This window comes from Triturus cristatus, chromosome 10 (assembly GCF_964204655.1).
Source record: "Triturus cristatus chromosome 10, aTriCri1.1, whole genome shotgun sequence".
NCBI lineage: Eukaryota > Metazoa > Chordata > Amphibia > Caudata > Salamandridae > Triturus > Triturus cristatus.
Window position 1 is genome coordinate 401263057 of NC_140593.1, and position 25412 is coordinate 401288468.

Consider the following 25412-nt stretch of genomic DNA (forward strand, 5'->3'; position numbering starts at 1 on the left):
CTGGTTTTGAAAGGGCGTCACTTGGGTTTTTGGCCCTGTGCTCGGCGGCCATCTAGGGAAACCGTCGCGAGCACTAGGCCGACCCACACAAGTAAGGTACCGTTTTTCTCGTAAGACTTTGGGGAACGCGGGGTGGGTGGAAATTTGTGGATCCGCGCAGATTCCGGAACTTGCCACCACAGAAATGTGGAGAAAATATGGGTTTTTTGACAATTGTTTTAGGTTTGCAAAGGATTCTGGGTAACAGACTGTGGTGGGAGGCAGTGAAGTCACCCCATCCTGGATTCCCCTGCGTTTCTACTTTTCAAAAATGTATAGGTTTGCTTTGTTTCCCTAGGTGCCTGCAGAGCTAGGGTTCAAAAACTGCAACTAGGCACTTTGCCAAAAAAGGGTCATTTTTCACTGCGAAATTGAGGTGTGACCACCTTGCGTTTTGCACCGTTTCCAGTCGCGGGCAGTAGACCGACCCGCACAAGTGAGGTACCTTTTTTCTCGTAAGACTTTGGGGGACACGGGGTGGGTGGAAATTTGTGGATCCAAGCAGATTCCGGAACTTTCCACCACAGAAATGTGGGGAAAATGTGTTTTTTTGGACACTTTTTTGGGCTTGCAAGGGATTCTGGGTAACAGAACCTGGTGGGAGGCAGTCAAGTCACCCCATTCTGGATTCCCCTGGGTGTCTAGTTCTAAAAAATGTATAGGTTTGCTAGGTTTCCCAAGGTGCCTGCAGAGCTAGGGTTCAAAAACGACAGCTAGGCACTTTGCCAAAAAAGGGTCATTTTTCACTGCAAAATTGAGGTGTGACCACGTTGCGTGTTGCGCCGTTTCCTGACGCAGGCACTAGGCCGACCCGCAGAAGTGAGGTACCATTTTTCTTGTAAGACTTTGGGGAACGCGGGGTGGGTAGAAATTTGTAGATCCACGCAGATTCCGGAACTTTCCACCACAGAAATGTGGGGAAAATTTGTTTTTTTTAAAAAAAAAATTAGGTTTGCAAGGGATTCTGGGTAACAGACCCTGGTGGGAGGCAGTCAAGTCACCCCATCCTGAATTCCCCTGGGTGACTAGTTTTAAAAAATGTATAGGTGCTAGGTTTCCCAAGGTGCCCGCAGAGCAGGGATTAAAAAACTACAGGTAGGCACCTTGCCAAAAAAGGGTCATTTTTCACTGCGAAGTTGAAGTGTGACCACGTTGCGTTTTGTGCCGTTTTCTGTCGCGAGCACTAGGCTGACCCACACAAGTGAGGTACCGTTTTTCTTGTAAGACTTTGGGGAACGCGGGGTGGGTGGAAATTTGTGGATCCACACAGATTTCGGAACTTTCCACCACAGAAATGTGGGGAAAATGTGCTTTTTTTACAGTTTTTTTAGGTTTGCAAGGGATTCTGGGTAACAGACCCTGGTGGGAGGCAGTCAAGTCACCCCATCCTGGATTCCCCTGGGTGTCTAGTTTTCAAAAATGTAAAGGTTTGCTAGGTTTCCCAAGGTGCCCGCAGAGCTAGGGTTAAAAAACTACAGCTAGGCACTTTGCCAAAAATGGGTCATTTTTTACTGCGAAATTGAGGTGTGACCACGTGGCGTTTTGCACCGTTTCCTGTCGCGGGCACTAGGCCGACTCGCACAAGTGAGGTACCGTTTTTCTCGTAAGACTTTGGGGAATGCAGGGTGGATAGAAATTTGTGGATCCACGCAGATTCCAGAACTTTCCACCACAGAAATGTGGAGAAACTATGTTTTTTTAAACAATTGTTTAGGTTTGCAAGGGATTCTGGGTAACAGACACTGGTGGGAGGCAGTCAAGTCACCCCATCCTGGATTCCCCTGGGTGTCTAGTTTTTAAAAATGTATAGGTTTGCAACATTTCACTAGGTGCCAGCAGAGCTAGTGTTTAAAAACTACAGCTAGACACTTCGCAAAAAAAGGGTAACTTTTCATGGTGAAAATGTGGTGTGTTCACGTTGGGTTTTGAGCCATTTCCTGTCGTGGGCACTATGCCTACCCACACAAGTGAGGTACCATTTTTATTTGGAGACATGGGGTAATTCAGATTTGTAAAGCAACTGTTATTACCTATTGATTTTTTATGCATTTCTGCCTTCCAAATGAAAGACTTTGTGTAAAAAAGAAGTCATTTTGAAACATGACCGATAATTCTCATGCTAGTATGAGTATTCCCAAGTTCGAAAATGTGCACATATGTACTGTTTCTAAACTCTATGATTTGTTCCCATTTCAGAAATACATAGGTGTCTTTCACACCGATTTTTCCATGTATACATTTTCCCACAATAATTGCTATATACTCATAACATAATAAAAAACAACTGCAAATTGCTGCTCGGTTTGTGACTCTGTGTTCGTCGGGTTCTTGGTGAACCTACAAGTCCTATATATCCCCACAACCAGGAAGGTCCGGCGAATGTAACGGTACATTGCTTTCAAAGAGCTGTCATAATTAAAAGAAGTTACAGGTAAAAACGTTGGCACAAAAGGCTGTGTTTTCCACTAATTTTCATTTTGTTCCAAAATTTAACTGTTAAGTGAAGTTGGGGACTGGCACACATCTCTCTCGGAAAATCATGACAACCAGAGGGGTCAAACAGGGATGTGTGCTGACCCCCTCCTTTTTAATTTGTTCATAGCGGACCTGCCATCCTCCCTTGAAGAAATAAATAGCCACCCGCCCAAGATGGGAGGTGTATCAACAAGTAATCTTTTATATGCCGATGACCTGGTCCTTTTTAGTCTGACACGGGTAGGGCTGCAAAGGCAACTAAATAAACTAGAAATTTGCACCACCACGAATAGATTAGAGGTTAATTTAAAGAAAACCCAAGTGGTTATTTTCGGTAGAAAACGTTACCGTGGTGGAGGATGGCTGTATAACAACATGAGTCTCACAATAGGAAATGCATATAAATATCTAGGGGTCAATTTTGACTCCAGGGGCAACTTCAATAAACAGCGTAAGGACATTTCAGTAAAAGCTATGAATCTCCAGGTTAACCTCTGCAAGCTTTCAAGAAATCTGTCTGGCCCAAGTCTATCCCCATTATTGGAAGTTATGAGAGCAAAAATTGGGCCGACATTGACATACGGCGCTGAGATTTTTAGGGGGAAACTAAACTCCATCTTTAACCAACATGTGACCAAACTCTACAAAAAAATTCTCCATTTGCCCAAAACTGCCTCTGCTGCTCAGATTAGACTTGAATTGGGCTTATTAAATTATGAAATTTCTGCCACTGGAATGTATTTAAATCTGTGCCATAAACTGAGACAAGCAAACACAGGCTCATTGGAGTCTTTAATTTGGCTGGATATCTCCCAGAAAAACCCATGCGGCTCTTATAGTCGTCTTTTTAAGGATGTCTGCGGGTGCATTATGGGACCTCAACCCTAGTAAGTCAGTATTTAAAACTAGCATTAAGAAATGCATTTGAATGAGGTCCCTGATTATTGATAAAGCTCATTTTGCCAAACGCAGACATGCATGGGCAACAATGATCTCGTATGGTCGGTTATCCCCCGCATCCTACCTATCCTGTACTTACTCCTTGCACCTAAAACTCAGTTTTATGGCTGTCAGACTGGGCGATTGGCAATTCCTAAAAGAACTGCCCGTCTGGCGCCGTCTGTCAGAGGATGTAACGTGCAGAGGGTGCGGTATGACTCCTGAAACCCTGGAGCACATAGTATGCCTTTGTCCCTCTTTTATGTCACAACGTAGACGTAAACTGAAAATTGAGTGGAATAGGCTGGGAATCCGGTCGTGTAGACAAGCAATTATTGCAGCTTTAATGCCAGAAAACACAACTCTAAATATTGCTTTTACAACCTTTAATCAACATGCATACCGCACTTTTAGGCAGTAACGGGAATGGTATGTCATCGTTTTTTAAGAGCTATTCCATTCCATTCTGCAATCTATTTATTGCTGCTAAAATTGCTTTTACTTGACTGCTGCTTTGTACAATCTGCTGTTATTTTACGAAATATTGGATTGCATTTATGGCTGACTGTTAAACACCTGAAATCGAATGCATTTTAAACGTCATGTTGTCACTAGGCCTGGGCGGTAAATTCCGTTCCGTTCGCGGAATTTGCGGAATTTGGGTAATTTCGCGTTCCGCGGAGAACGCGAAATTGCCCAAAAATGTGTGTTCCGCGACTTCGCGAAATTTTTTGCTTGTTCGCGTTCTCAATATGCGTGTTCGCGAGATATTTCACCCCGAGCACGCAAACAGCGATCGCGAACAGGAAAAAAGTATCGCGAACATGCAATTCCGCGTGTTCGCGGAATTTCTGCTTGTTCGCGGAGATTTTTTACCGTTTCGCGGAGATTTGCGTAACGCGATTACGCAAATTCCGCCCACCCCTAGTTGTCACTGCCATTTTGCATACTAAGTTCCTCTACCATTTACACACCAGTGAAGCTTTTAATGCAATTTGAAGTTTTTAACAACCACTGCTCTTATGCTATGGTTTTTTGTCTTTTTTAATAATGTGCATTGCTGTTGTAACTTTGAGGTGTTCTTTTAAGGATATTTTTATATCCAAATAAAGTATATATATATATATATTAACTGTTAATTTCTATAAAGAAACCTTGATGGATCTACACAAATGACCCCTTGCTGAATTCAGAATTGTGTCTACTTTTCAAAAATGTATAGCTGTCCAGGATCCATTATTGCTTTTAAACCCATTTCTACCATTAACTGGAAGGAGGTTGAAAGCACAAAAAATAGGCTATGTCCCAGAAAAATGCCAAAACTGTGTAAAAAATGTTGGTTATCTGACAAAAGCCTGTCATTCCCTAAAAGCTGTGAAAATAGTGATTTCAGCCCCACAAACCCTTTTTTGATACCCTTTGCAGAGAAAAACCCAGATGCTTTCATTTGCAGCCTGTTTTTCCCATTTTTCAACAAAAAAAAAAAATGCTGTATTTTGGCTAATTTCTGGGACCCCTCCAGGGGAATCCACAAACCCTGGGTACCTTTAGAATCCCCATGATGTTGGAAGAAAAGGACGCAAATTTGGCGTGGATACCTTATGTGGTCAAAAAGTTACAGGGGCCTAAGCGCGCACTACCCCAAATAGCCCAAAAAAAGGCTTAGCACAGGGGGGGAAAAGGCCTAGCAGCGAAGGGGTTAAAGATAGAGTTATGTATTTGTCAAATTTGTGCAGTGTAACATATGTGGCAAGCAATTATCAATAGCTACTGATAAAAAGTTATAATCTGGGACAAATTCCATATGATACCATGTTACACCCATCCACAAAAGGACATATAATCACTTCATGAGGAAGAAGGCAACCGGAAGAGAAGCACACTCACCATTCTGTAGTAGTCTTGGGGGAACTTCAAATGTTCAACAAATAATAGCACCAGCTTACTACGATAGGTTATCTTAAATAGTAAAATTATACAATTTAAACTAAACAATAAACAAATAAACATAACATAACTTATGCAGAAGTACATCATATAGATGCAGGTATATCTTTAGACCAGCAAAGACAACCTGAGCCTGTACTGCATGAGCAGGAGGAGATGCCACCTCCAAAAAAGGAGAGTAATGTTTGGAAACATTTCAGTAGTCCTTCGGGAGAAAAAAAGGTTAGTGCCAAGTTTGTCCAGTTGAATATCTGCAGCAAGCAATTGTCAAGAAAGATTGGGAAAAAATATTCCCATTAGACAAGTTCCATGTGGAAGTATATCAAAATTATCAATTAATGCAAGTACCATCGCATAATGCGTGAGTAGGGAGGTGCAGCAAAAAACAATCATTATCTGCAGTAGCTTTACAGGAATCATTGTCACTGGCTATCATAACTGTTCCAGCTGTTTTGATAAATTATCTGAGGTAGTAACTCACTGTAGCAAGTCCCAGATGCGCGTGGCTCTAAAGATGTAGTTTATGGCTGCATACCTGGATACAGTAAAGAATCACAGCTGTAAATTATTTTTTTACTCGCCATTGAACCTTAATGTTTTTCACAGACTGAAGCCGGTTGCTTCTTCCCAGTTGCCTTCCATTACCCCTCTTCATACGTTGCTTATTTTCTACCTAAAAAAAATAAGTAAAAATGTAAAACTGTTAGTGCTGCAGGACCACTACTAGCATTTAATTTACAGACAATAGACACACATAGTGCACTCTATTAGAGACTTATAGATTAATTAACTAGCATAATTGTGATTAAGTCAATCAAATCATGTTTAGGGAGAAGCAAAAACACTTTACCACTATCTCTCAGTGCTAAACTGCTCACAATCCTGAGGCAAATTCTGGGTGTCTCAGTATCTGACTGGGTGTTATAGTAACTGTTTGGGTGTTCAAATGGGTTTGTAAGTGGCTGTTTTGATTTGTTACTAATATGTTAGTGGCTGTTTGGGTATGTAACTGTGTGTGCAAGTGGCTCTATTCGTAGTAGTAGATAGATAGGTACTATTTGAATGTGTGAATGGATGTGTAAGTGATTCTGCCACCGAGTAGATGTGACAGTGGCTGCATGGTTTTTTAAATAGACATGTTTGTGACTTTATAGGTGGAACTGGCTGTATAACTGGGTCTGTAAGTGCTTGTGTAAGTGACTGAAACTTAAAAGTACACGTCTTACCTTTTAACTTTTCCCTTTTCCCATTGTCCTACCTAGGGCGCACCTTAGGTGTGGCTTGTGTGTAAAAAAAAGGAGAGTTTAAACATTTGCAAGGAGTATTAAATACCAAGTTTAAGTGGCATTATAGTGCAGACAACGGCTAAGTAGTGGCAGACCTCATTCAGGTTTGAAGGGCTGCTTGAATGGATCACTCAATTAATACTGCAGGCTCACTATTAGCATTTAATTTACAGGTCCTGTACAAAGGTAGTGTACTCACTAGGGACGTACAGGTCAATCAAATATACCAATTGTGGACAAGTCAATAAAACCATCTTTAGGTGAGAAGCACATACACTTTACTACTATCTAGCAGTGGTAAACTGGTCAGATTCCTATGGCGAACTTGGTGTCTCAATATGTGACTGACTGTGTCAGTGACTATATAGTTATCTAAATGGGCATATAAGTGGCTATATGGATTAGTAACTAGCTGTGCTAATTAGTGTTTGGCTGTATAAGTCAGTTTGTAAGTGACTCTAATAGTAGTGGGTACATAAATACTATGTGAATGTGCAAGTGATTCTGTCATTGTCTGACTCGAAGTGACAGTAGCTGTACAGGTTTCTAAATAGGTATGTTTATGGCTGTATAGGTGGGTGACTGGCTATATAACTGGGTGTATGGGTCTGTAAGTGCGTGTGTAGGTGAGTGAAACTTAAAAGTACATATCATACCTTTTAACTACATAGCACCCTGCCTGTTGGGCTACCTAGGCCATACTTTAGTAGTAACTTATGTGTAAATCACAAGGAGGGTTAAAATATTGCCAAAGGTTAATAAATGCTAAGTTGGCCTAGCAGTAAAATTGCACACACGTCTCTGCATTAGCAGTCTCAAGACATGCTTAAAGTGATACTTATCTGGATGGGTGACTTGGAGTGTCAGTACTTGAGTACATACCTGAGTAACTATCAGATCCTCTATGGGAGTATCACTGGATGTGCCAGTAACTATGTCACTATATGACTGCATCTCTTAGTAACTCTATGGGTCTGTAAATGTGTATTTAAGTAGTAGTATGGATTGCTTAATGGCTGTCTTAATGAGTTTTGGGGTGTGTCGCTCTTTGTGCAACTGGCTCTGGTACTGCTGGAGACATAAGGGCTATGTGAGTGTGTAAGTGAATGTGTAACTGCCTCAGTTGTTCGACTGGGTGTATTAGTGGCTCTATACTTTTGTACACAAGTATGTGAGTAACAGTATGGGTGGGAGACTGGATGTATAACTGAGTGTAGGGGTCTCTAAGAGCACATGTAACTCAGTGAAATTTCAAAGTACATGTCTTACCTTTTAAACACACAGCACCCTGCTCTATGTCCTTTGGCCTAACGTAGGGGTACTTATATGTACTAGAAGTGGATCTTAAGGTTTGTCAAGGGGTTTTAAATGCCAAGTCAACATGCAAGTAAAACAGCACACACGGGCTATGCAGTAGCACACCCAAGACATGTTTAAAGGCCTACTTGTCTGCATGGGAGACTAGGAGTGTCAGTACTTGAGTACATATCTGAGTGACTCCATCAGATCCTCCATGGGTGTGTCACTGGATGTGTAAGTAACTATGTTGCTATATGACTGGATCTCTTTGCAACTGTATGGGTCAGTATATGTGTACGTAAGTGTCAATATAGATTGCTTACTGGAGGTCTTAGTGAGTGTTGAGATATGTAACTCTGTGTGCAACTGGCTCTGTTACTGCTGGATACATAAGTGCTCTGTGGGTATGTGAGCGAATGTGCGTTTGTACATAGGTATGTGAGTCAAAGTATGGGTGGGAAACTGGATGTATAACTGTGTGTATCGGTCTCGAAGTGCGCATGTAACTCACTGAAACTTCAAAGCCCATGCCCTACCTTTTAAGCACATAGCACCCTCCCCTTGGCCTACCAATGCAAAAAGAACAGATGATGGCAGGAATGCTGAAAAAATCATCCCCAGTCCCAGATCTGGGATTAATCCATCATTTTCCTTCTCACCACATCACCCCAGTTTGGACCCAGGCATATGCAAATCAGTCTGTTCATGTGTTTTTGGAAAGCCACATTCACCCCAAACGGGGTATCTTGGCACTGAATAACAGATGTTTATTGTTACCCAACTCAATAGTACTCATTTTATCAACCTCAGATGGATGAAAGGCTGAGTGGACCTACTGGGATTTGAACCTGTGACCATGATGTCGAACACAGGCCCCTGCAGTGGATGCATTAGTCCACTGAGCCACCAGACCCAGTCTTGACCCTGCTCCCCATGGAAACAGTCCAGCCCGAACTGCCAGGACAAGTACTCCCTGGACCGGAAACAAGCATCCTGGGACCAGTTTCAGGGTATCGCTGTCATCAGCAAGACTAGCTTGAATACAGTGGCACAGTGAGAATGGCACCCACGTCTAGGCATACCCTTCCCACTTACATCAAAAGAAGCAAAAAGAACAGATGATTAATTGAATGCTGAACAAATCAAACATTCACCCCCAGTCACAGATTTGGGTTTAATCCATCTTTTTTTTTTTTGCTCAACAGACCACCCCAGTCTGGAGTCTGGATCCAGCCATATGCAAATGGAAACATGGAAACAGTTTAACCTGAACTTCAAGGTCAAGCCCTCCCTGGACCAGAAACAAGCATCCTAGGCCCGTTTTCGAGGTATCACCCATCATCAGCCAGGCTAGCTTGATTCTAATAGCACAGCGAGCATGAGATCTATGTCTGGGCATACCCTTCCCACTTAGGATAACAAAAGCAAAAAGAACAGATGATGGATGGAATGCTGAACAAATCAAACATTCATATAAGTGCCTCTGCTGCTCTCTCACTCAGTGTGTGAGTGGATGTATTGTTTTGTTAATACGTATGTGAGGTGCTGTAAGTGCATGTGTAACTGACTAACCGACTGAGTGCTTGGTACATGTATGCCTGTACAGGTGTGTGAGTGGGTGTGCCAGTGCCTGCATGAGTGTGAAAATAATTAGGTAAGTGTATGTATAGGTGAGTAAATAGGAGTGTGAATTGTTTTATGGGTGTGTGACTGACTGTAGCGGTCACTGTCTGGCTATATGACTGATGGGTACATAAGTGTTTTTATGAGACTGTAACTGGTTATGTAAGTGACTGCCTGACTGTGTGAGTAGATGAAAAGTACATACTAAATGACTTACTATAAGCAAACACCTACATCTAATTTCAAACACATTCATCCATACTGGCTCAATACAATTACTATATTTTCAGTATAGCACTTTCTCTTTCTCCTTTCTTACTCACTCTATTTTTAGTTAATGTTCTCATCTAAACTACCTTCTATTTTGCCCTCTGGTATAGTGTCTAGAAGTTACACATTATCTTTCATCTTACATACACTCACAATGTTTATCTGAATATACTTTTTTATACTACAGCCTAATTATTATACCTCTAAATGTTGTTTTGCTGTTTTATTTTTTTAACCCTTTCCAAGTTTACTGGGAAGAAGCCCAATGTGGTTCTTTTTTTTCCGTGAATCTGCAGATCCACCGTGATGCTCAGCACGGCCCCTGTGTAACTTCATGGCGGAGCCTTACATCCACACGGAAACCCATAGAAGCATTTAATAATCTACTATTAATAGTTGTATTATGTTTTACTTTGTAAAAACAACTCAATTAAAAGCCAAACACTCCATAATTACCAATGTTTCCACATTTCTCTTTTTGAGTTTCACAGTGCAGTCGTTTTTGTTTCCCTTCCCATATTCTTTTAGCTCCGTGCCCATGGTGACCATGGTAGCAGCACTCTCTACCTACCACTATGCCAAAAGTACACATTGCTTTCTGTAAGTAGCATACTAGCTTCAAATTAAACTGTAGCAGGTGAGGTTGACTGGTTGCAATTTCAAGCATATCCCTAACAAAATATATATTTTTTATTTTTTCAAAACCAATCGCAGATGTAGTTACTTTTTTCTCCAAACCACTACCTAATTTTAGTTTTATGCACATCTCCACCATCCAATCAAATATGTTCTTTCATATTCTACTTGTTGTCCTCCATTTTAGCGCCATTTCATCTTTAAAACTGTCCCATTTTACTGCAGACGTCTCCTCTGTGCTACTCCTTCTTCCCTCCAAAATGGTCATAGTGCGAATTATGCATCATAGTTTAGTGTTTTTAGCATCATGGATCCCAAACTAAAAGCACACATTCGACAAATAATAGCAAAAGGTTTTCCTCAACCTAAACCATTTATGTAAAACAATACAGTATGCTTATACATGGCTTAATGGGTATCTAATAGAGTGTGGCATGGGTGTATAGGACTGTGAGTAGGTGTGTCAGTGGTTTTGATGTTATGTGAGTGGGTGTATAACAGGCTGTATGAAGCTCTAACTAGGTGTGTGAGTGGTGGTATAGGTCACTGATTGAGAGTGTGACTGGGTGAGCGAGTAGATGTTTGACTGGCTGTGTGGGTGTGTGAGTAGGTGTGTCACAGACTAGGTAGGTGTATAAAAGTATGTGTGAGTGTGTGACTGGGTATGTTAATGGCTGTGTGAGTTGTACTATGGGTATATGAGTTGCTGTGTGAGTGGTTGTATGGGTGTATGAGTAGGTATGTAGTGGTTGTATGGGTGTCAGTGGTTGTGTCAGTGGTTGTGTGCATGTGTTAGTTTGTGAGTAGCTCTGTTGGTTTATGATTGGGGTGTAAAACCAAAGGGTATGATGGACGGAGTGTTGAACATTGCAAACACTCACCCCCGGTCAACTGATCTGGGTTTTATCCATCATCATTCTTTAGCTCACTTCGCCACCCCAGTTCAGACATGGCCATAAGCAAATCAGTCTGAAACTGTGCCGCATGGGAACAGTCCAGCCCGAACTGCCAAGCCATGTCGTCCCTGGACCGGAAACAAGCATCCTGGGACCAGTTTCGGGTTCATAACCCTCATCAGCCAGGCTATCTTGAATCCAGTGGCAAAGTGAGCAAGGGACCCACGTCTGGGCATACCCTGCCAACTTAAGGCGAACAAAGCAAAACCAAAGGGGTTGATGGACGGAGTGTTGAACATTGCAAACACTCACCCCCAGTCAACTGATCTGGGTTTAATCCATCATCATTCTTTAGCTCACTCCGCCACCCCAGTACAGACATGGCCATATGCAAATCAATCTGACACTGTGCCTCATGGGAACAGTCCAGCCCGAACTGCCAAGCCATGTCGTCCCTGGACCAGAAACAAGCATCCTGGGACTGGTTTCGGGTTCATAACCCTCATCAGCCAGGCTATCTTGAATCCAGTGGCAAAGTGAGCAAGGGACCCACGTCTGGGCATACCCTGCCAACTTAGGGCGAACAAAGCAAAACCATTGGGGTGTGCCTGGTTGTATGGGTGTGGTAGTAAGTGTGTGAGTAACTGTGTGGTTGTGTGAGTGGATATGTGCGTAGCTCTATGGATATAAAAGTGAGTGTATGAGTGCTTCTCTAAGTATGTCAGTAGCTGTATGAGTGCCTGTGTGGATGTGTAAGTAGTTGTATTGATGGAAGAGTTGGTCTGTGAGTGTCTGTGTGGGTCTGTGACAGGGTGTGTCTAGATCTGTGAGTGGGTGTGTGAGTGGATCTGGGAGTGTCTGTTTGGGTCTGTGAGTGGGTATCTGAGCATCTGTGTGGGTCTGTGAGTGGGAAAATGAGTGCCTCTGTGGGTCTGTGAGTGGGTCTGTGGGTGTCTGAGTGGGTCTGTGAGTAGATGTGTGAGTGTCTGTGTGGGTCTGTGAGTGGGTATATGAGGTTTTATGTGTGTCTGTCACTGGGTGTGTGAGTATCTGAGTAAGTCTATGAGTGGGTGTGTGAGTTCTTGTTTTGATATGTCACTGGGTGTGTGAGTGTCTGAGTGTATCTATGAGTGGGTGTGTGAGTTGTTCTGTGAGTGGGTGTGTGAGTGTCTGTGTTGGTCTGTGAGTATCTGTGTGGGTCTGTGAGTGGATATGTGAGTGTCTGCATGTGTCTATGAATGTGTGAGTGGGTCAGTGAGTAGGTGTGTGAGTTTGTCACTGGGTGTGTGAGTGTTTGAGTGGGTCTGTGAGTGGGTGTGTGAGTAGGTGTGTGAGTGTCGGTGTGGGTCTGTGAGTGGGTGTGTGAGTGTCTGTATGGTTCTGTAAATGAGTGTGCAAGTGTCTGCATGGCTCTGTGAGTGGGTATGTGAATGCCTGTGTAGGCCTGTAAATGGGTACATGACTGCCCCAGCAGGTCTATAAATGGGTGTGAGAGTACCTGTGTTGGTGTCTGAGTGGGTCTAAAAGTGTTTCTTTATTTTTAATTGCATCAAGATCCATTGTGAATTTACACAGGGGGCTGCATTGAACCTCTCTCATGACCATGTCATGAGTGATGTAATATGTGAGGTCATAAGCAGTGCATCGCGGGGCGTAAGTTAAAGTTAGCTCAGGTAACTATAACTGCTGAATTTCCAATGGTTTTGTATAAGTAAAATCTGAGCCTAACAATAACGTTCTTGCAATCTTTGTTTTTTTCTATAACTTTGTACGGTTTTTTAAATTCTATTTCCTAACTATAACGTCCATGTATCCTTTGTTTTTTTCAGTGAATTTCTATGCTTTTTTAATGTTATTTCCTAACTATAATGTCCCTGTAACCTATGGTTTTGTTAGTGAATTTTGAAGGTTTTTAAATTGTATTTCGTAACTGTAACTTGTAACCTTTGAGAGTGGGTGTGCGAGTGGCTGTTTAGGTCAGTGAGTGGGTTTGTGAGTGGCTGTATGGGTCTGTGAGTGGGAGTGTAAGTGGCTGCATGGGTCTGTGACTTTGTGTGTGAATAGTGTTGTGGGTGTATGAGCAGTTTTGCAAGTGGGTGAGTGGCTGTTTTGTTTTGTGTGTGGGTATTAGAGTGTCTTTATGTGTCTATGAGTTGGTGTGTGAATGACTGTCTAGGTCTGGGAGTGGGTGTGTGAGTGGCTGTATATGTCTGTGAGTAAGTAAGTGAGTAGCTGTATGAGTCAGTGAGTGGGTGTGTGAGTGGCTTTATGGGTCTGTGAGGATCGGGTCTGTGAGTGTCTGTATGGGTGCATGGGTGGGTGTGTGAGTAGTTTTGAGGGTATGTGAGTGGGTGTGTGAGTGGATTTGTAAGTCAGTGAGTGGGTATGTGAGAAGCTGTATGGGTTTGTGAGTGGGTATGTGAGTAGCTGTGTAGGTGTGTGAACAGGTATGCGAGTGACTGTATGAGTCTGTGAGTGGGTTTGTGAGTGGTTGTATCAATCAATCAATCAATCAATCAGGGTTTGTAAAGTGTGGCTACTCATCTGTGAGGGCATCAAGGCACTGGCGGAGGGCTGCTGATCCATCTGTGCTATGGTGTTCAGTCAAAGAGCCAGGTCCTGAGGTCCTTCCTGAATTGGGTCAACGACGGGGATTGTCTGAGGTGGGTTGGCAGGGTGTTCCAGATCTTGGCGGTGAGGTAGGAGAAGGTTCTTGTCTTGTGGATCTGAGGGATGGTGGCCAAGGCCAGCTGGGTGGAGTGGAGGTATCTGGTGGGGATGTGGAATGAGAGGCGGTGGTTCAGGTATGCTGGTCCTGTACCATGGCGAGCTTTGTAGACATGCACAAGGAGCTTGAAGGTGATCCTTTCGTTGACTGGGAGCCAGTGGAGTTCTCAGAAGTGTTCAGAGATGTGGCTGCAGCGAGGGATGTCGAGGACCAGTCTGGCTGCGGCACTTTGAACGTACTGAAGTTTTCAGAGGAGTTTCTGGGTGACGCCAGCGTAGAGTGCATTGCCATAGTCGGGTCTCCTGCTGATGAGTGTGTGGGTGACTGTTTTTCTGGATTCAGTAGGGATCCATCTGAATGTCTTTCATAGCAGGTGGAGAATGTGGAAGCATGATGAGACAACGGTGTTGATCTGATGGTTCATTGTGAACAATGAGTCCAGTATGATGAAGAGGTTTTGTGAGTGGTCGGTGGGGGTGGTCGGGGCTCCCAGTGTGGAGGGCCACCATGAGTTGTTCCAAGCTAAGGGTGAGGGTCCTAGGATGAGGACTTCGGTCATGTCCGAATTCAGTTTGAGGCAGCTGCTCTTCATCCAGGTGGCGACGGCCTTCATTCCTCTGTGTAACTGTATTCTGGCAGTTGTTGGTTTGTTGATAAGGGAGAGTATCAGTTGGGTATTGTCGGCGTAGGAGATGATGTAGAGTCCGTAGTTCCTGATGATTGTCATGAGGGGAGCCATGTAGACGTTGAAGAGGGTGGGGCTCAGGGAGGAACCCTGGGGGATTCCGCAGCTGATCTCTATGTGTTCAGAAAGGAACAGAGGTAGTATTACTCACTGTGTTCATCTGGTGAGGAAGGAGTGGATCCAGTCTAGGGCCTTATCACAGATACCGGCGTCATGGAGTCTCTTCATTAGAGTGTGGTGGGAGAAGGTGATGAAGGTGACTGAGATGTCCAGGAGGAGGAAGGAGTGGATGTTGTCAGTAGCAGCGAGGAGTGCAGTTTCAGTGCTGTGGTTGCCCCTGAAACTGATTGGTAGATATCCAGGAAGTGGTTTGCTTCAATGAAGGATGTAATTGGTGGATGCGAGAGTCTGGGGGGAGATGAAGTCAATGGTGGTTTCGGTAAAGGGCCAGGTGGTTTGTTGATGAGGGTGCCACGCAGGGTGGGGTTGGGGTTGGTCTGGATATGGAATTGGAGGTGTTCTATGGTAGTTGTTGGGTCATCCGAGTGGGTGGTCAGGCTGAGGGTGTTTTTATGAATGAAAGTGATGCCTCCTCCTAGTCGGTTGGAGTCACCCTTGTGGGAGATATCTTGTAACCATCAGGGATGGCGGTGGAGATGTCTGCTCCAGAGTTCGGTGGTGTGTTTGTGGAGGGAGTGCATGTTGAGGAGGATGTAGATGAGCCAGTCAGGTCCGCTTTTGGTCGATTGGATGGCGGGGGTGCTGGAGAACAGAGGTGGGTCAGGGTGTAGCTGCAGTTGCAGCAGGAGAAGGGTTCTTGGGTGTCCTTTGGCGATGCGAGGTGGCAGGTGGCATGGCGTCCAGCGTTGAGGGAAAGGAGAGTGCTGCAGTGTATCGGTGAAAGGTCCAAGATCCAGGGTCTATGGCGCTGGGTGCGGTCCATGCATGGGTGGGCGCAGACAGGCTTTCCTTTGGCATACCTTTGACGTGCCAGCGGCGCAGCCGCTCAGCGACCATCATGAAGTAGTGTGTGGGGGGCCGGACAGCTGGGAGGTGGGAAATAAGGAAGTGGGAAAGGGTCATTGGAGGGGGGTGGGCCGCAGGTGCTTGCAGCAGCAGGGGCAAGAGCAGCAAAAAAGAGAAAAAAAAGAAGAGGAAAGACAGGCAGAAAAAGACAGAATCTAAAGACAAAAACGGCAGAAAAAAGCAGACAAAGAGAGAAAGAGGGCAGCCTGGCAGCAGATCAGTGATGCTCTACCACTGGACCACCAGGGATGAGGCGTAGACGGGAGCCTGTGGGTGGAGGAGAGCTTCAAACTCCTGACCAGCTGGTCAGCAGCAGCAAAGGGGCAGAAGCTACCTGGTGGAGCTGTGCATGGAAAGTGAGCATTGAACTAGTAGGTCAGTGGACTATACTTACACTGTGCAGTGACCGCCATTAAGTAGTGGCGGGGGCTGGACAGCTGGGAGGCGGGAAGCATGGGGAGCGGGAAAGGGTCACTGGACAGGGGTGGGGCCATAGGGCTCACAAGGTCGAGGGCATGAGCAGCAAAAAGGATAAAAGAAAGAAAGAAAAGTGCAAAGAGGAAAAAAGGCAGAAAAAGACAGAATCAAAAGGCAGAAAAAAGCAGACAAAGAGAGACAGAGGGCAGCCCAGCAGCAGAGCAGTGATGTTCTACCACTAGACCGCCAGGGATGAGGTGAATATGGGAGCCTGTGGGTGGAGGAGGGCCTTGAACTCCTGACCAGAGGGTCAGCAGCAGCAACGGGGGCAGCAGCTACCTGGCGGAGCTGTGCAGGGAAAGGCAGCAATCCACTAGTAGGTCAGTTTTGTGGGTGTGTGAGTGACTGGGTGAGTCTGTGAGTAGATGTAAGAGTGGCAGAATGGGTGTGTCAGTAGCTGTGTGAGTGACTGGGCCAGAACAGAACCTCACCTGCCCCTTTATCCAACAAGAGTCCACATTTGTCCACAAAATATCTACCCAACTGGAGTACTTTCTACTGGGTAATTAATAAGTGAAAACTCAGGTAAATATCTAGTGCATATTCTGCAATACAGCTGCATAATGGACCAGAAAGAACTGTCTCAAGTGACCTTCTGTGTGTTTAATTTCAGCAATGTGATTGTTCCTCAAGTGTGTTCTTCCAGAAATCTGTGATAACACGAATTCTCCTACATAGAAGATGAAGAGACGACAAAGACAAATCTCCACCAAACAAGCGTACTTCCTTTTAACTATATAAAGTAAGTGCTTCTTTCTTTGGTGGAGAAGTCCTCATATTCATCGTACCAAGAAGGTGTCACCAAAACCGTCTGGAAATGCACTGGGGGACCATTTGGTAATTTGCCCATTATACTGGCAAAAGGCAGGGAGACCATTGCATACTACCAAGGTAGATGGTGCGGGGCTGAGCAATTGAAGCTTTCAGGTGATTTTGCACAAGTGGATACTCGTAGCAACTTAAAGGGATAACCATAGAGTCTGCTCTTACCAGGAGAGGACAAGAATGAACTCACTCATTATAGTCACTACGGAATGCCTCTGATAGATCAACAATGCATTCATCTTTACCAAATATTTCAGATTGTTTTTTGAATGTGGAATTGCAGAGAAAACACACTTGCTTTGCCTTCATCAAGCCAAGGAAGTTTGGATCATTTGTTCTTTACAGACCTGGAGCTTCAACTGGGGCACCTGCTATGTTTATGTTTGTAAGTGCTTGTCATTGAGGTTTAATTTCTGTGAAATGAGCATCAGAACCAGAACAGAACCTCACCTTCCTGTTTGTCCAACAAGAGTCCACAGTTTTACCCAAAATGTCTACCCAACTGGAGTACTTTCTACTGGTTAATTAGTAAGTGTTACCTCGTTGGGTAAATGTGCGGTGTATATTCTGCACTAAAGCTGCATAATGGACTACAAGGAAATGTCTCCAAGGATCATGTGTGCGTTTCAGCAATGTGATTGTTCCTCGTGTGTCTTTATGCAGAAATCTGTGATAACATGAATCTTCCTATAGAGAAGACAACAAGACTACAAAGAGGTAAATATGCGCCAAAAAAAGGTTCTTCCTTTTAACTTTATGAAGTAAGTGCTTATTTGGTGGTTGGAGATGTCCTCATATTCCTCTGCATCAAGAACGTGTGACCAAAATCAGCAGGAAATACGTTGAGAGGCCTCTTGTTAAGCTGTCAATCATCCAAGCAAACGGTGAGAAGACCTTGGCATACTACTAAGGTGGGCGAGCTCAAACAGGCGAAGCATCCAGGTGACTTGCACATTTGCATAATCGCAGTAATGTAAAGGGAAAACCATGGACTCTGCTCTCACCAGGAGAAGCCATGACAGAACACACTTGTCACAGTCACTACAGGTTGCCTCTAATAGATCAACAATGCATTCACCTTTACCAAGGATTTCAGATCATTTTTTAATGTGAAATTGCCGAGTAAACACACAAGCTTTGCCTTCATCAAGCCCAGTAAGTTTTTGATCTTTGCACAAGTCAAGCTTCAACTGGGGGTTTGAATGCTGTTGACATTTAATTTCTGTGAAATGAGCATCAGGATCAGAACTGAACCTTCCCTCCCGTTTGTCCAACGGGAATGCACAGTTTTGCACACAATGGGGCTGCGGCGGGAGCCCTAATGCCCCCTGCGGTCCCTGCTGGCTCCTGGCCTCCAGCAGGAGACTACATTGGTCTTGCACACAGGAACTACAAAAATGGTGCTCCCTGCATGCAGGAGCTATTCTTTCATCTGTTTTACATTTACAGCAAGTGGGAGCAGTTTTCCTGCTCCACCCCGCTGGGAGCAGATTTAATATTTGATCTCGCTAGGTGGGTGCTATCAAAGCTCCTGCCAAGAGAGAGACATAGGGAGCAAGCCCTGGGGTGGCAGTCCCCAGAGCCATTAATGGCTCTGGGGACTGGCATGGCCCCCCTCCTTTGTTATTCTAGGGCCAGCCCCAGGGAGGTGGTGTAACAGGGACAGAAAACAGCCTGGGATGGGTCATGCTGCTCCCCCCCCTCTTCAAAATATAGCTAAGCTCCGGGGAGGTGGTTTTCCCCGGGGCCATAAATGGCCCTCTGGGGGGGCCACACAGTGCCCCCTCCCCCTTCCTGTTTATTCAGCCTAGCCCAGGGAGTTGATGGTCCTGGGGGTCGTAAAAGGCCTACAAAGGGGGACACATGACCCCTCTCTCATATTTGCATATTGGCCTGGCCCCAGGGAGGTGGCGGCCACCCAGGCACATATCAACCATGGGTGGGCACTTGCACCCTCCTCCCCATAATATATATTAACATATGCCCCTGGGACCTGGCTCACCCGGTGTCTGAAAAGCAAACAAGCGCGGGAGACCACGCTTGTTTTTTTTCAATTTGCTGTGAATTCATGAAACCACCATGAAATCGCTGCAAAATTGAAAACAAAATGCTTTTTAGCCCATGCGGGTTCCCGGGGAGACTCCAGCACCAGGCCTACGGGGTCAGGGTATCCCTACCCTGCCATATTTAATTTATTTTTTACTTTTTCTTTAGGACTTTGCTAAGTCGCAGTCCCAAAATGGCTGCCAAGACTTCCTGGTTAAGTGTTGGCAGCCAAACAGATCTCAGCTTGAGATCTGTTGGATTTGCAGAGGGTCCACGCCTCTAGATATACTAACTTGTTTTTCCTTTCATATCTCAAAAACAAGTCAACAGATTCACACCAAATCACAAAAAGCACTCTTTTTATAACAAGATCTGGCTTTCTGCCAAATTTGGTGTAATTCCGTACAGCGGTTTAGGCTGTAGTCGTGTCTAAAATTCCTATGTGAAAACGCATTTGTGACACCCCTTTTTTCTGATCCCCCACTTGATAACTGACCCCAAAACTTTCCAGACAGCAGCTGAACTCAGGTGTATACTAGTTTTGAAAATGTCATGAAGGTTCATAAAATGGTGCCAAAATATTAGCAAAACAAAAAACGCTTTTCCTTTGGATACTAGGTCCTAAATATAAAACTATAACTACCCACTGGCAAGCACCAGTAGGGGATATATATATATATATCTATCTATATATATATCTATATATATATATATATATATATATATATATATATATATATATAGATATATATATATATATATATATACATATATATATATATATATATATATATATATATATATATATATATATATATATATCACTTAAAAAACCATAGGTTTCACACATGTTATAGTTAGCTGTACATTTCACTCGTAAAAAACCAATGAAATTCCACGTTATAGTTAGATCAGGTAACTATAACTTGCGCGCCCACAATAAACTGCTGATGACGTCACATATTACATCACTCATGACATGGTCAGTGACATCACTCATCACATCAATGATGACATCTGAAATGACACATTGTGGATTGCGGTCGCGCAAGTTATAGTTACCTGATCTAACTATAACGTGGAATTTCATTGGTTTTTTACGAGTGAAATGTACAGCTAACTATAACATGTGTGAAACCTACGGTTTTTTAAGTGAATTTGCAAGGTTTTTTAAATGCTATGTTATGTATTTATTTTTTATTTTTTTTTCTGATTTATCACCGTGCGCACACCCTCCGCGCACGGTGCACTTCGCGCACCATGCGCGCGCTGTGGGCACTCAGTGCGCTTCGCGCACCGAGCGCCCACGTTGCACCTTTCATACCGTGCGCGCCTCGCCTTTTTTTACACAGTAACAATTTTTTTTTCTCCCTTGCGGGTCCTTCAATTTATTTAATTAATGTGATTGTTATTTTTTTTTTTTTTTTTTTTTTTGCCGTGCGCGTACGGTAAGCTTACCGTACGCGCACTCCGCGATTTTTAAAAAAAATTATTAAATGTATTTTTCGTACTTTTTGGTCCTTCATGGACCCCCTGACAAACGCTAGGGGGTCTGCAACTCTCTTTGTTGCCCCCTTTTCACGTTATCCACCTTTGTTTTTCAGTGCGAGAGACAGAAAATGGCGGCCGACACTTTCTGATTTCGACCGATTCGAATGTTTACAGTCATGTAACCACCAATCAGAATTGAGCTCGCGCACGGCACCGTACGCGTACGGTAAGCTTACCGTAAGCGCACGGAGCGCGCTTACAGATATATATATTGATTTAAATGCTATTTTCTCAGGACCTACTGAACAGATTTACACCAGACCTGCAAAAGGCACATCTCTGACCTGAGGACTACCTCTCTGCCAAATTTCAAGTAATTCTGTTCAGCCGTTCGGGCTGTAGCTCGGACTAAAGGTCCTATGGGAAAATGCATGGGGAAAATGCGTTTTGGGACCCCCCTTTTTTCTCAGCCCCCGCTTGACGAATCCCCCCGAGACTTTCAGGGTAGGAGCGGAGCGGAGCGCCCCACCTATTTTGAAAATTTCGCGAGGATTCGTCAACCGGCGCCAAAGTTATTCCAAATAGAATGTTGCGGATTTCCTATGGAAACACGGTCCTAACTATAACTATCTACTGGCGACCGCCAGTAGATAATATATAGACAGTACACCGCAACATGCTAATTAAGCCTGTGGTCTTGGTCTCATTAACTACGAAGGTTCATAATGTTTTTTAAATGGCAAGCAAGATTAATGACCTTAGTAAAGGATGTTCTTTTATCGCACCACAGGACTCAATGTTCCATAAGGCAACCGTCTTCGCCCACTAGGGGCGTGCATACCAACAGATGAATAAAATCAAGGAAAGTGAAACGTGGTGCGCTTTTCATTACTTGCCTGCTGCCCATGAAGAAGGGATCTGACATCCCGAAACGCGTCGGCACCAAACTATTAAAGATGGACTGAGTAAGCAGGCTGCATTTTACTAAGGCGATGTCGAGTGACCTCCTATGCGCAAGGCACATTGTTTACAAAATTTTACACGGCAGCCAGCCGTGGGGAGGAGCACCATCGCAGGCTGGGGAGAAAGTAAACCAGCCTACGAGACTGCAGTTTGGGACTTCCTTAACTTGAACAGTACACCGCAACATGCTAATTAAGCATGCGGTCTTGGTCTCATTACCTACGAAGGTTCATAATGCTTTTTAAATTGCAAGCAAGATTAATGACCTTACTAAAGGATGTACTTTTATCGCACCACAGGACTCAATGTTCCATAAGGCAACCGTCTTCGCCAACTGGGGGCGTGCATACCAACAGATGAATAAAATCAAGGAAAGTGAAACATGGTGCGCTTTTCATTACTTGCCTGCTGCCCATGAAGAAGGGATTTGACATCCCGAAACGCGTCGGCACCAAACTATTAAAGATGGACTGAGTAAGCAGGCTGCATTTTACTAAGGCGATGTCGAGTGACCTCCTATGCGCAAGGCACATTGTTTACAAAATTTTACACGCCAGCCAGCCGTGGGGAGGAGCACCATCGCAGGCTGGGGAGAAAGTAAACCAGCCTACGAGACTGCAGTTTGGGACTTCCTTAACTTGAACAGTACACCGCAACATGCTAATTAAGCCTGTGGTCTTGGTCTCATTACCTACGAAGGTTCATAATGTTTTTTAAATTGCAAGCAAGATTAATGACCTTACTAAAGGATGTACTTTTATCGCACCACAGGACTCAATGTTCCATAAGGCAACCGTCTTCGCCCACTGGGGGCGTGCATACCAACAGATGAATAAAATCAAGGAAAGTGAAACGTGGTGCGCTTTTCATTACTTGCCTGCTGCCCATGAAGAAGGGATTTGACATCCCGAAACACGTCGGCACCAAACTATTAAAGATGGACTGAGTAAGCAGGCTGCATTTTACTAAGGCGATGTCGAGTGACCTCCTATGCGCAAGGCACATTGTTTACAAAATTTTACATGGCAGCCAGCCGTGGGGAGGAGCACCATCGCAGGCTGGGGAGAAAGTAAACCAGCCTACGAGACTGCAGTTTGGGACTTCCTTAACTTGAACAGTACACCGCAACATGCTAATTAAGCCTGTGGTCTTGGTCTCATCACCTACGAAGGTTCATAATGTTTTTTAAATTGCAAGCAAGATTAATGACCTTACTAAAGGATGTACTTTTATCGCACCACAGGACTCAATGATCCATAAGGCAACCGTCTTCGCCCACTGCGGGCGTGCATACCAACAGATGAATAAAATCAAGGAAAGTGAAACGTGGTGCGCTTTTCATTACTTGCCTGCTGCCCATGAAGAAGGGATTTGACATCCCGAAACGCGTCGGCACCAAACTATTAAAGATGGACTGAGAAAGCAGGCTGCATTTTACTAAGGCGATGTCGAGTGACCTCCTATGCGCAAGGCACATTGTTTACAAAATATATATATTTATATATATATATATATATGTTTCCTCCCGACTCGGGTAACTGCCACCGCCTCCTGAAGAGCGGGTGCGTCGTCGAAGCGGACCACCTCAGCAAGGTCCGTGAAAAATCAGCAGTATTCCTCGGATCACAAGGATGACGACGCCGTGTTCTGGCCAACAAAACTTTATTGACAGTCGACTGTCAATAAAGTTTTGTTGGTCAGGACACGGCGTCATCATCCTTGTGATCCGAGGAATACTGCTAATATATATATATATATATTTAAATATATATATATATATATATATATATATATATATATATATTATATATATATATATATTCACTTAAAAAACCATAGGTTTCACACATGTTATAGTTAGCTGGACATTTCACTCGTAAAAAAACAATGAAATTCCCCCGTTATAGTTAGTGCAGGCAACTATAACTCACGCGACCGCAATCCTCTGCTGATGACGTCAGATATTACATCACTGTATTTAGACACTTATTTACCCATGTCTTCTTCCATTAATCTTTAGCTATACATATAATACAAATATTTATTTTTCATAAAGACACATATGTCATCAGTGATGTAATATCTGACGTCATCAGCAGAGGATTGTGGTCGCGTGAGTTATAGTTGCCTGCACTAACTATAACGGGTGAATTTCATTGGTTTTTTACGAGTGAAATGTCCAGCTAACTATAACATGTGTGAAACCTATGGTTTTTTAAGTGAATTTACAAGGTTTTTTAAATGCTAATTCGTAACTATAACGTGTGTGAAACCTATGGTTTTTTCAGTGAATTTGTACGGTTTTTTAAATGCTAAGTTATGTATTTTTTTGGTTTTTTTTGTTTCAGGTTTTTCACCGTGCGCGCACCGTGCGCGCGCTGTGGGCACTTGGTGCTCTTCGCGCACCGAGCAACCACGGTTCGCCATGCGCGCAACGTGCGCGCACCCCGCGATTTAAAAAAATAAATATAAAATGTATTTTTCATACTTTTGGGTCCTTCTTGGACCCCCTGACAAACACTAGGGGGTCTGCAACTCTCTTTGTTGCCCCCTTTTCACATTCTCCACCTTTGTTTATCAGTGTAAGACACACAAAATGGCGGCCGACACTTCCTGATTTCGACTGATTCGAATGTTTACAGTCATGTAACCACCAGTCAGAATTAAGCTCGCGCACGGCAGCGTGCACGTACGGTAAGCTTACCGTACGTGCTCGGAGCGCGCCTATAGATATATATATTGATTTAAATGCTATTTTCTCAGGAAATACTGAACAGATTTACACCAGATCTGCAAAAGGCACATCCCTGACCTGAGGACTACATCTCTGCCAAATTTCAAGTAATTCTGTTCAGCCGTTCGGGCTGTAGCTTGGACTAAAGGTCCTATGGAAAAATGCATGGGGAAAACGTGTTTTGGGACCCCCTTTTTCTCAGCCCCCGCTTGACTAATCCCCCCGAGACTTTCAGAGAAGGAGCGGAGCAGAGCGCCCCACCTATTTTGAAAATTTCGCGAGGATTCGTCAATCGGCGCCAAAGTTATTCAAAATAGAATGTTGCGGATTTCCTATGGAAACACGATCCTAACTATAACTATCTACTGGCGACCGCCAGTAGATAATATTCACTTAAAAAACCATAGGTTTCAGGCACGTTATAGTTAGGAATTAGCATTTAAAAAACCTTAGAAATTCACAGAAAAAAACATAGGTTTCAGGGGTGTTATAGTTAGCTGGAGATTTCACTCGTACAAAACCATTGAATTTCCCCTGTTATAGTTAGTTCAGCTAACTATAACTCGCGCCCCCGCAATGCACTGCTGATGACGTCACATATTACATCACTCATGACATGGTCAGTGACATCACTAATGACATCACTGATGACATCTCAAATGACATCACTGATGACATCATCCAGTTTCTGTAAAGTTTAAATACATAGGGAAAGGCATATTGAAGAACGAGTGGGTGTATAAGTGTGTGAATGGATGATTTTGTAGGTGCGTGACTGACTCTATAAGTGAGTGATTAAACATATCTTACTGAATGCATGGGTTAGTGACTAAACTGTGTGAATGTCTGTATCCGTCTGTCTGTTGGTGTGTAAGCGGCTGCATGGGTTTGCAAATAGCTTCATGAGTGTCTATATGGGTTATAGATTAGTTGTCTGAGTAACTGTATGTGTGCCTGAGTGTTTGTGTGGGTGGGGTGTGTGTGACTCTGTGCATAGATGTGTAAGTGGGTGATTCACTGGGTGCAT